The sequence below is a fragment of the Oncorhynchus kisutch genome, linkage group LG7, assembly GCF_002021735.2.
Source record: "Oncorhynchus kisutch isolate 150728-3 linkage group LG7, Okis_V2, whole genome shotgun sequence".
NCBI lineage: Eukaryota > Metazoa > Chordata > Actinopteri > Salmoniformes > Salmonidae > Oncorhynchus > Oncorhynchus kisutch.
Window position 1 is genome coordinate 4,223,428 of NC_034180.2, and position 10,516 is coordinate 4,233,943.

Consider the following 10,516-nt stretch of genomic DNA (forward strand, 5'->3'; position numbering starts at 1 on the left):
TGAAATAACACATATGGAATCATGTAGTAACCAAAAAAGTGTTAAACAAATCAAAATATTTTAGATTCTTCAAAGTAGCCACCCTGGCTTTATCCCAACCAGCTTCATGAGCTCGTCACCTGGAATCCATTTCAATTTACAGGTGTGCCTTGTTAAAAGTTCTTGTGAAATTTCTTTCCTTATTACTGCGTTTGAGCCAATCAGTTGTGTTGTGACAAGGTAGGGGTGGTATACAGAAGATAGCCCTATTTGGTAAAAGACCAAGTCCATATTATGGCAATAACAGCTCAAATAAGCAAGGAGAAATGAGTCCATTACTTTAAGAAAAGTGCAGTCGTAAAAACCATCAAGCGCTATGATGAAACTGGCTCTCATGAGGACCACCACAGGAAAGGAAGACCCAGAGTTACCTCTGCTGCAGAGAAGTTCATTAGTTACCAGCCTCAGAAATGGCAGCCCAAATAAATACTTCAAATCAAATCAAATCAAATCAAATTTATTTATATAGCCCTTCGTACATCAGCTGATATCTCAAAGTGCTGTACAGAAACCCAGCCTAAAACCCCAAACAGCAAGCAATGCAGGTGGAGAAGCACGGTGGCTAGGAAAAACTCCCTAGAAAGGCCAATACCTAGGAAGAAACCTAGAGAGGAACCAGGCTATGTGGGGTGGCCAGTCCTCTTCTGGCTGTGCCGGGTGGAGATTATAACAGAACATGGTCAAGATGTTCAATGTTCATAAATGACCAGCATGGTCGAATAATAATAAGGCAGAACAGTTGAAACTAGAGCAGCAGCACAGTCAGGTGGAAGTTGAAACTGGAGCAGCAGCATGGCCAGGTAGACTGGGGACAGCAAGGAGTCATCATGTCAGGTAGTCCTGGGGCATGGTCCTAGGGCTCAGGTCAGTTGAAACTGGAACAGCAGCATGGCCAGGTGGACTGGGGACAGCAAGGAGTCATCATGTCAGGTAGTCCTGGGGCATGGTCCTAGGGCTCAGGTCCTCCGAGAGAGAGAAAGAAAGAGAGAAGGAGAGAATTAGAGAACGCACACTTAGATTCACACAGGACACCGAATAGGACAGGAGAAGTACTCCAGATATAACAAACTGACCCCAGCCCCCCGACACATAAACTACTGCAGCATAAATACTGGAGGCTGAGACAGGAGGGGTCAGGAGACACTGTGGCCCCATCCGAGGACACCCCCGGACAGGGCCAAACAGGAAGGATATAACCCCACCCACTTTGCCAAAGCACAGCCCCCACACCACTAGAGGGATATCTTCAACCACCAACCTACCATCCTGAGACAAGGCTGAGTATAGCCCACAAAGATCTCCGCCACGGCACAACCCAAGGGGGGGGGGGGGGGCGCCAACCCAGACAGGATGACCACAACAGTGAATCAACCCACTCAGGTGACGCACCCCCTCCAGGGACGGCATGAGAGAGCCCCAGCAAGCCAGTGACTCAGCCCCTGTAATAGGGTTAGAGGCAGAGAATCCCAGTGGAAAGAGGGGAACCGGCCAGGCAGAGACAGCAAGGGCGGTTCGTTGCTCCAGAGCCTTTCCGTTCACCTTCCCACTCCTGGGCCAGACTACACTCAATCATATGACCCACTGAAGAGATGAGTCTTCAGTAAAGACTTAAAGGTTGAGACCGAGTTTGCGTCTCTGACATGGGTAGGCAGACCGTTCCATAAAAATGGAGCTCTATAGGAGAAAGCCCTGCCTCCAGCTGTTTGCTTAGAAATTCTAGGGACAATTAGGAGGCCTGCGTCTTGTGACCGTAGCGTACGTATAGGTATGTACGGCAGGACCAAATCAGAGAGATAGGTAGGAGCAAGCCCATGTAATGCTTTGTAGGTTAGCAGTAAAACCTTGAAATCAGCCCTTGCTTTGACAGGAAGCCAGTGTAGAGAGGCTAGCACTGGAGTAATATGATCAAATTTTTTGGTTCTAGTCAGGATTCTAGCAGCCGTATTTAGCACTAACTGAAGTTTATTTAGTGCTTTATCCGGGTAGCCGGAAAATAGAGCATTGCAGTAGTCTAACCTAGAAGTGACAAAAGCATGGATTAATTTTTCTGCATCATTTTTGGACAGAAAGTTTCTGATTTTTGCAATGTTACGTAGATGGAAAAAAGCTGTCCTCGAAATGGTCTTGATATGTTCTTCAAAAGAGAGATCAGGGTCCAGAGTAACGCCGAGGTCCTTCACAGTTTTATTTGAGACGACTGTACAACCATTAAGATTAATTGTCAGATTCAACAGAAGATCTCTTTGTTTCTTGGGACCTAGAACAAGCATCTCTGTTTTGTCCGAGTTTAATAGTAGAAAGTTTGCAGCCATCCACCAAATACTTCAGTGTTCAAGTAACAGACACATCTCAACAACTGTTCAGAGGAGACTGCGTGAATCAAGCCATCACGGTCGAATTGCTGAAAAGAAACCACTACTAAAGCACACCAATAACAAGACGAGACTTGCTTGGGCCAAGAAACACAACCAATGGACATTTAAACCAGTGGAAATCTGTCACTTGTTCTGATGAGTCAAAATGTGAAATATTTGGTTCCAACCTCCATGTCTTTGTGAGATGCAGAGTTGGTGAACTGATGATACCCGAATGTGTGGTTCCCACCGTGAAGCATGGAGGAGGTGTGATGGTGTGGCAGGTAGCCTAGTGGTTAGACTGGTACTGTAATTCTGTATTTTATTTGCACAAACAATTTTACTTACAATGCCCGGTCTTGTGCAACCTTACTTTCAATCAGGGTGGCATGTCGGAATACCCGTCAACTGAGGGCTCTATTCAATCCGTATAGTGCAAGTTCAGCATGTGAAATTATAAGCAATGTTCCCGTGTAAGCGGACACTACATTCACGGTAAACGCTGGATGTCAGCTTAATTGGAAATAACCTTTTACATTTCTGTCAGGCAATCTGTAGTTCTTCAGCAATGCGAATTGAATAAAGCCTCACGGTGTGTTGATGTATACTCTGTAGTTGTGCCTAAACTGACCCACTTGCTTGAATTTCCCTGGCCACTAAACTATGGACCTGACCAGTAGAGGTCACTAACAGACCTCTCTGAGCCATCTTCTCCAGCTATACTGGACTATACTCCAGCTCCTGTTCAATCATCCTTCCTTCTCATAGTAGAGCTCTCCTAGGCCCTGTACGAACTGCAATGTATGAAGAGCAATTGCGTTTTGAAAAGAAGGCTAGGAGAAAGGACACAAGGAATGAATAATTTGAGAAAGTCTAATTCTGCTCAAAGTTTTCCTCAATTCAGGCCGATATTCAATTCAAGGCATGTTATAAAGCAGTGATTTCTCAAACCTCTTGAGATCTCCAGACCTTTTATGTACTTTATGTACCAGAGCTAGCACACCCTCTTCAATTTGTCAACTATACTGAACAAAAATATAAATGCAACCTACAACAATTTCAGTGATTGTTACTGAGTTTTACAGTTCATACAAGGAAATCAGTTAATTGAAATAAATAAATTAGGCCCTAAGCTATGGATTTCAAATTAGTAGGCAGGAGCGCAGTCAGGGGTGAGCCTGGGTAGGAATAGGCCCCACCCATTGGGGAGCCAGGCCCAGCCAATCAGAATTGAGTTTTTTTCTCACAAAAGGGCTTTATTACAGACAGAAATACCCTCCAGTTTCATCAGCTGTCAGGGTGGCTGGTCTCAGGCAATCCCGCAGGTGAAGTAGCCGGATGTGGAGGTCCTGGGCTGGCGTGGTTACACGTGCTCTGTGGTTGTGAGGCTGGTTGGGCATACTGCCAAACTCTCTAAAACTATGTTGGAGGTGGCTTATGGTAGAGAAATTAACATTAAATTATCTGGCAACCGCTCTTTTGGGAATTCCTACAATCAGCATGTCAATTGCACGATCCCTCAACTTGAGAACTGCACGTTTTAGAGTTGCCTTTTGTCCCCCAGCACAAGGTGCACCTGTGTAATGATCATGCTATTTAATCAGCTTCTTGATATGCTTATTTCCATATGCAGCATTGTACTGTGAATGTGGCCTTTGCTGACAAAGTGTTCTTTAATTGAATCCTGGACTAAAATATCATAGAAATGCGTAATAAAAAACAAAACAATGACCAAGGAGAGTTGTGGATCCAAAGGACAACCCAGTGTGCTGGAGCATGGTGCTTGCAACACCAGAGATTTGGCTTTGATTCCTATAAGCGCCACTTAAGCTGTGGTGTAATCGAGGATTGGCCACAGTACAAACATTCAAGAGGCAGGTTAAAGCCCAAATATAGACTTTTAATGACAAACTTAGCTGGGGACTGGGATCAAAAGCCAGGACCTCCCTGGGGCTGATCAACCACCAAATCGGTCGCCGGAGGGATGGTCACCTTCTGAGGCTTAGAACCATGGTTCTGAGGGGCCCACAACATGATCAAATTCTAATTCAGAGCATATCTTACTTAATCAAACTGAACCAAAGACCTTCATTCAAACAAAGGTCCATGGAGCTTGGACAGTCTTTAGCAGCTCCTGCTGCTCTCTAAGTGGAAAACCCCCAATCAGTGGTGTAAAGTACTTAAGTAAAAATCGTTTTTTTGGGGTATCTGTACTATTTATATTTCTGACAACTTTTGCTTTTAGTTCACTACATTCCTAAAGAAAATAATGTACTTTTTACTCTATACATTTTCTCTGACACCCAAAAGTGCTAGTTACATTTGTAATGCTTAGCAGGACAGGAAGATGGTCCAATTCACACACTTATCAAGAGAACATCTGACCAGTCTCCATAAACACACATGCTTCATTTGTAAATGATGTTGGAGTGTGCCCCTGGCTATTAGTAAAAAAATACATGTAATGGTGCTGTCTGGTTTGCTTAATATAAGTCATTTGAAATGATTTAAATTTAAGTATATTTAAAACCAAATACTTTTAGACTTTTACTCAAGTAGTATTTTACTGGATGACTTTTACTCAAGTCATGTTCTACTAAGGAATCTTTACAGTTGGGTACTTATTCCACCACTGCCCCCAATGCATCTTCTTCGGTGAAGGCATCCAATAAATGTTGCATTACCAAATGTATTAACGGAGTCAGAAAACAAATGTGTTCGATGTGTTCAAATGCCTCTTGATTTTCATGCTTGTATATTTCACATACAAAATCTTTATATTTCACCAATAAGCACGTAGAAAAATGCAGTGCTTTTGCTGATCCTTTATTTCCCTGACCACAGTGTGATGTATGGATTTGACCACTAGAGTTCACTAACAGACAGTATATTCCAGCTGACGTGATTAATTCATGCTTCATCGTTTCCCTCTAGTGGTCATTCTATGTATAAGAGAACAATACATCTGTCATATCCTTCACTGCTACTTTGAATATTTGAAAAGTGCTCTGTGAGATGGAATGTTTCCAGAGCAAATTGCCACTCTAAATCTGAATGGTCATTCCTAGAGGGTCCATTCATTGACCCCTTGTTCTAGAGACAGCAAGTTAGAACAGAGCTAGCCTAACCTCTCAGACCTTTCTCCCTCTGTCTCTCCTTGCCTCTTACCTGTTGTTTAGCTCAGCTCCCAGGCCTCTAGCTGGCTGAAGCTGTTGGAGAGGTGAAACATCCAGGTCATGTGTCTGGACCTGTCTGGAAGGATGTACACATTAGTATTCTGGAACAGAGTCTGCTATTGCAAATCCAAGGCACTGTTCCTGAACATTGTTATTGACTTTCAGTGTGAGTCAGGAGTAAGTGTGTGACGCAGCTCAGCAAAAACATGGGTAGATCAGAGGTGAGCCCTGACAGTGGAGGTGGTGTGTGTGTCTGTCTGTAGTTGTTTGTGAATGTGTGCATGTTTCCCTCTGCTTGTTTGTGTGTGTGGAGCAGCTTTCTGTGATGATGGGAGCTCAGCAGGGGGTGCCAGCTGGCAGAGCGAGACCACACAGTCTCTGTCGTAAAGTCTGATCATAGACCTACAGAGCGAGAACCAAAAGTAGCAGATCCACACATTCCTCCTTTTCGACTCAACAAACAGCATGTAACTCCTTTTAAAAACTCCCCCACGTCCCTCCTTTCCTCCCCCAAATCCAACAGGAGACCCTGGACCACCCCTAACCCTCACCCATACTGAAACACCCAGTCTGGGTTACTACAGGACTGCTGCGGCCTGACTGTGACACCTGCCCTACCCAGATGTGGCTAAGCCGGGGGAGAAGTCCTTAATCACTTCTTCTCCACTGCTATGTTTCCTCAAGATTGTTCCCTAAGCCCTGCTTGTTTTTACTGGCTGTGTGTGAGGGTTTTGATTTGATGTTCTGCACTGTGCATTCTGTGTTTTCTGTGTGTGTGTTGACTGTTGTTGGGATTATGTGGTTATGTCTTGCTGTATGTAGTCTATCAAGAGAAATTCCTCCCCCAAGAAAAATAATGTTCTATGAATTGAATACAACACACGACTAAAGAGTACAATGAAGCACTGTTGTGATCTCCTGCCTGAACAAACACATCTCTTGCATTGTGTGGAGTTGAAGAGAGCCGCTCCATTTCAGCTTCAAGTAATTACCCGGAGCTGTAGGGCTTTTGGAAGGGGAGGAAGTGTATTCACTAGAAACATACACCCTCCCTCCCTAATGTTGATATGTATTGAATAAAGGGAAGCCCTCCAAGGCTAATGAATGTTGAATGAAGCCCATTGATATCATCAATCTTTTTCTTTGCAATTGTCTTCTCAGTCATCAGTTTAGTTCAATATGAAATGCAGTAAAACAGTCAATCCTCCAAGGCATTGGATTTAATTATTATATACATATATTTTATACATTCTTTCTGTCATAATTTGAATGTTTTCTTGTTTTATGGACTAGACTGTGAACCGATATGCTTCTTCAACCCTAAAGGAATGTGTCTTTTACAGCAGAAAGGCCTACAAGTGTCCAACAAGGAATAAACAAACTATGCCACCTGTTCACTCCAAAGTGTATTTCTGATAAAAGGCTCTAGTATTACGTCTGTGTTGACTTATTGCTACAACATACCTACTGTACCGTAAGTCAAACACCATCTGCACAAGTAGCTGTTTCAATAGAAAATCCCTTCCCTCCATATATACAAAAATATAAACACAACATGCAACAATTTAAATTATTTTACTGAGTTGCATTTCACACAAGGAAATCAGTCAATTGAAATAAATTCCTTAGGCCCTAATTTATGGGTTTCACATGACTGAATACAGATATGCATCTGTTGGTTACAGACCAAAAAAGTAGGGCGTGGATCAGAAAACCAGTCTGTATCTGGTGTGATAACCATTTGCCTCATGCAGCGCGACACATCTCCTTCACATAGAGTTGATCAGGCTGTTGATTGTATCCTGTGGAATGTTGTGTCGCGCTGCAATGGCTTTGCGAAATTGCTGGTTATTGGCGGGAACACGAACACGCTGTCGTGCAAGTCGATCCAGAGCACCCCAAACATGCTCAATGGGTGACATGTCTGGTGAGTCGGCAGGCCATGGAAGAACTGGGACATTTTCAGCTTCCAGGAATTGTGTACAGATCCTTGAGATGTGGGGCGTTGCATTATCAGGCTGAAACATGAGGTGGTGGCAGTGGATGAATGCCACGAAAATGGGCCTCAGGATCTCGTCACAGTATCTCTGTGCATTCAAATTGCCATCAGTAAAATTTGAATGTGTTGGTTGTCCATAGCTTCTTCAGTTGTGCAAACCCACAGTTTCATCAGCTCTGGCAACAGCTCTGGTGGACATTCCTGCAGTAAGCATGCCTTTTGCCCTCAAAGCTTGAGACATCTGTGGCATTGTGTTTTGTGACAAAACTGCACATTTTAGAGTGGCTTTTATTGTCCCCAGCACAAGGTGCACCTGTGTAATGATCATGTTGTTTAATCAGTTTCTTGATATGCCACATCTGTCAGGTGGATGGATTAACTTGGCAAAGGAGAAATGCTCACTAACAGGGATGGAAACACATTTGAGGGAAGTTAGCTTTGTGTACGTATGAAACATTTCTTGGATCTTTTATTTCAGCTCATGAAACACTTTACATGTTGCGTTTATATTTTTGTTCAGTATCTATGCCATTCAGCATATCCAAACCAACTTAGTCATGCATTTTATATATGGGTGGTCCCGGGAATCAAACCCACTATCCTGGTTTTGTAAGCACCATGTTCTACCATTTGAGCTACAGTTTTTAACTGAAAGCCAGAAACCATCAGAGTCCCAATTCACTCTGCTCTAAAACGAATACGCTAGCCACCACTATGATTCATGATGTAATCACAATGTGTCTCAAGACTAAGAGCCCCAGAGGCTGATATTAAGACAGAGAGAGGAAAAGAAGTTCATAGTGAATGTGTCATTATCTTTTGTTGATTAGCCTTGCCTGGAACACATGGCTCTATCGCTCCCCACATCTACCTTAATCTGCATCTCCACTCCAGCCTTCATCAGTCTCAACAGTGTTGAGAAAACAGACAGAACGAGAGAAAGAAAGAGAGGGAAGAAGGAGAGATAATCTAAGAGGGAGCTGGCACTCGGCACATTCCTTCAAAGTCCTGAGTGTGTGAGGGTGCTATATGCCTCTGTGTGCGCCCCGCCACTCCTCCCTCCTCTCACACCAGTCCACATTCAAGTCCCCCCCCCCCCCCCCCCCCCCCCTGCGGGTATAGATGACTGAAATGTATGGGCCCAAACTGGCAGTGAAGTGTCTTTAGACACACGCGATCAAATGTGACACTTAGCTTATAGCGGATTCCCCCCATGACTGTCCACAGTAAGTGGTAGTTATTGTTTGTCAGCTCTTTCCTGGGCTCATGAGGAAAGTGACTTTTGATGTTTTGTTATCTGCCTATACGCAGACTATGCGCTGCAGGTAGGGGGGGGGGGACCTCAGTTCTCAACTTACTGTTGAAAAATAGCATAGAAGAATACACCATGCACAATTTAGAAATTTGGTAGCTAGTGCATCAGCAGTTTTTCTTCTGTTATGTCAGAAAGTCGATAAGATAAGTTAGCTGGCTAGACTAAACCTTCATGGCTGAACCATATCCTGCTTAGGGCCCCTGTGTAAGAACATCCAGTCATTGTTGATTTGATTCACATTAAGATTCCGTTATTATCTTACCTAACATTTGTCTCGGTTCCAAGCCGGTCATCCTGCGAACAATTTACCTACTTCACGCCCCCGAGGATTGTTTTTCTAACACTCCAATTTAACTCCACTATTTCTCCTCATTGTTTTGTTCCGAAAATAATTTCCTCGGCTAGATCTAATGATTGATTGCAAATGTACTCTTATTTCTCACTCTCTCGGCCAATAGAAGCCAAGTTGTTATAGTTGGACCCGGGCCAAAAGCCCTTTGGGTTGCCAATCAAAACAGTTTCCACAGGGCTATGGGAAGTCCTACAATAACATCTTATCATTGTGAGCGAGCACACTAGGTGAGCTGTGGAGGTCACTCGGACATGGGGTTGAAAAATAAACACTGCGACTCTCACACTGTGAATGTGCTGCTGAGGTCACTGCCCGAGCAGACGCTACAAACTGACAGTGGACTGTTGGCAGGACCTGCATCAGAGTCTGGGTAAAGAAGGCTATAGAACCGAAAGAGGCACATTGGTCCACTACACACCACAAATCAGTGGTGAAAACATAATGAAGTCGAAAGTTTATATACACCTTAGCCAAATACATTTAAACTCAGTTTTTAATTTAATCCTAGTAAAAATGCCCTGTCTTAGGTCAGTTAGGTTCACCACTTCATTTTAAGAATGTGAAATGTCAGAATAATAGTAGAGAGAATGATTCATTTCAGCTTTTTTCTTTCATCACATTCCCAGTGGGTCAGACATTTACATACACTCAATTAGTATTTGGTAGCATTGCCTTTAAATTGTTAAACTTGGGTCAAACGTTTCGGGTAGCCTTCCACAAGCTACAGTAAGTTGGGTGGATTTTGGCCCATTCCTCCTGACAGAGCTGGTGTAACTGAGTCAGGTTTGTAGCGTGCTCTCACATGCTTTTTCAGTTTTGCCCACAAATTTTCTATGGATTGAGGTCAGGGCTTTGTGATGGCCACTCCAATACCTTGACTTTGTTGTCCTTAAGCCATTTTGCCACAACTTTGGAAGTATGCTTGGCGTCTCAAGCTTTAACTTCCTGGCTGATGTCTTGTGATGTTGCTTCAATATATCCACATAATTTTCTTTCCTCATGATGCCATCTATTTTGTGAAGAGCACCAGTCCCTCCTGCAGCAAAGCACCACAACATGATGCTGCCACCCCTGTGCTTCACGGTTGGGATGGTGTTATTCGGCTTGCAAGCTTTCCCCTTTTTCCTCCAAACATAACAATGATCATTATGGCCAAACAGTTCTATTTTTGTTTCATCAGACCAGAGGACATTTCTCCAAAAAGTATGATCTTTGTACCCATGTGCAGTTGCAAAACATAGTCTGGCTTTCTTTATGGCGGTTTTGGAGCAGTGGCTTCTT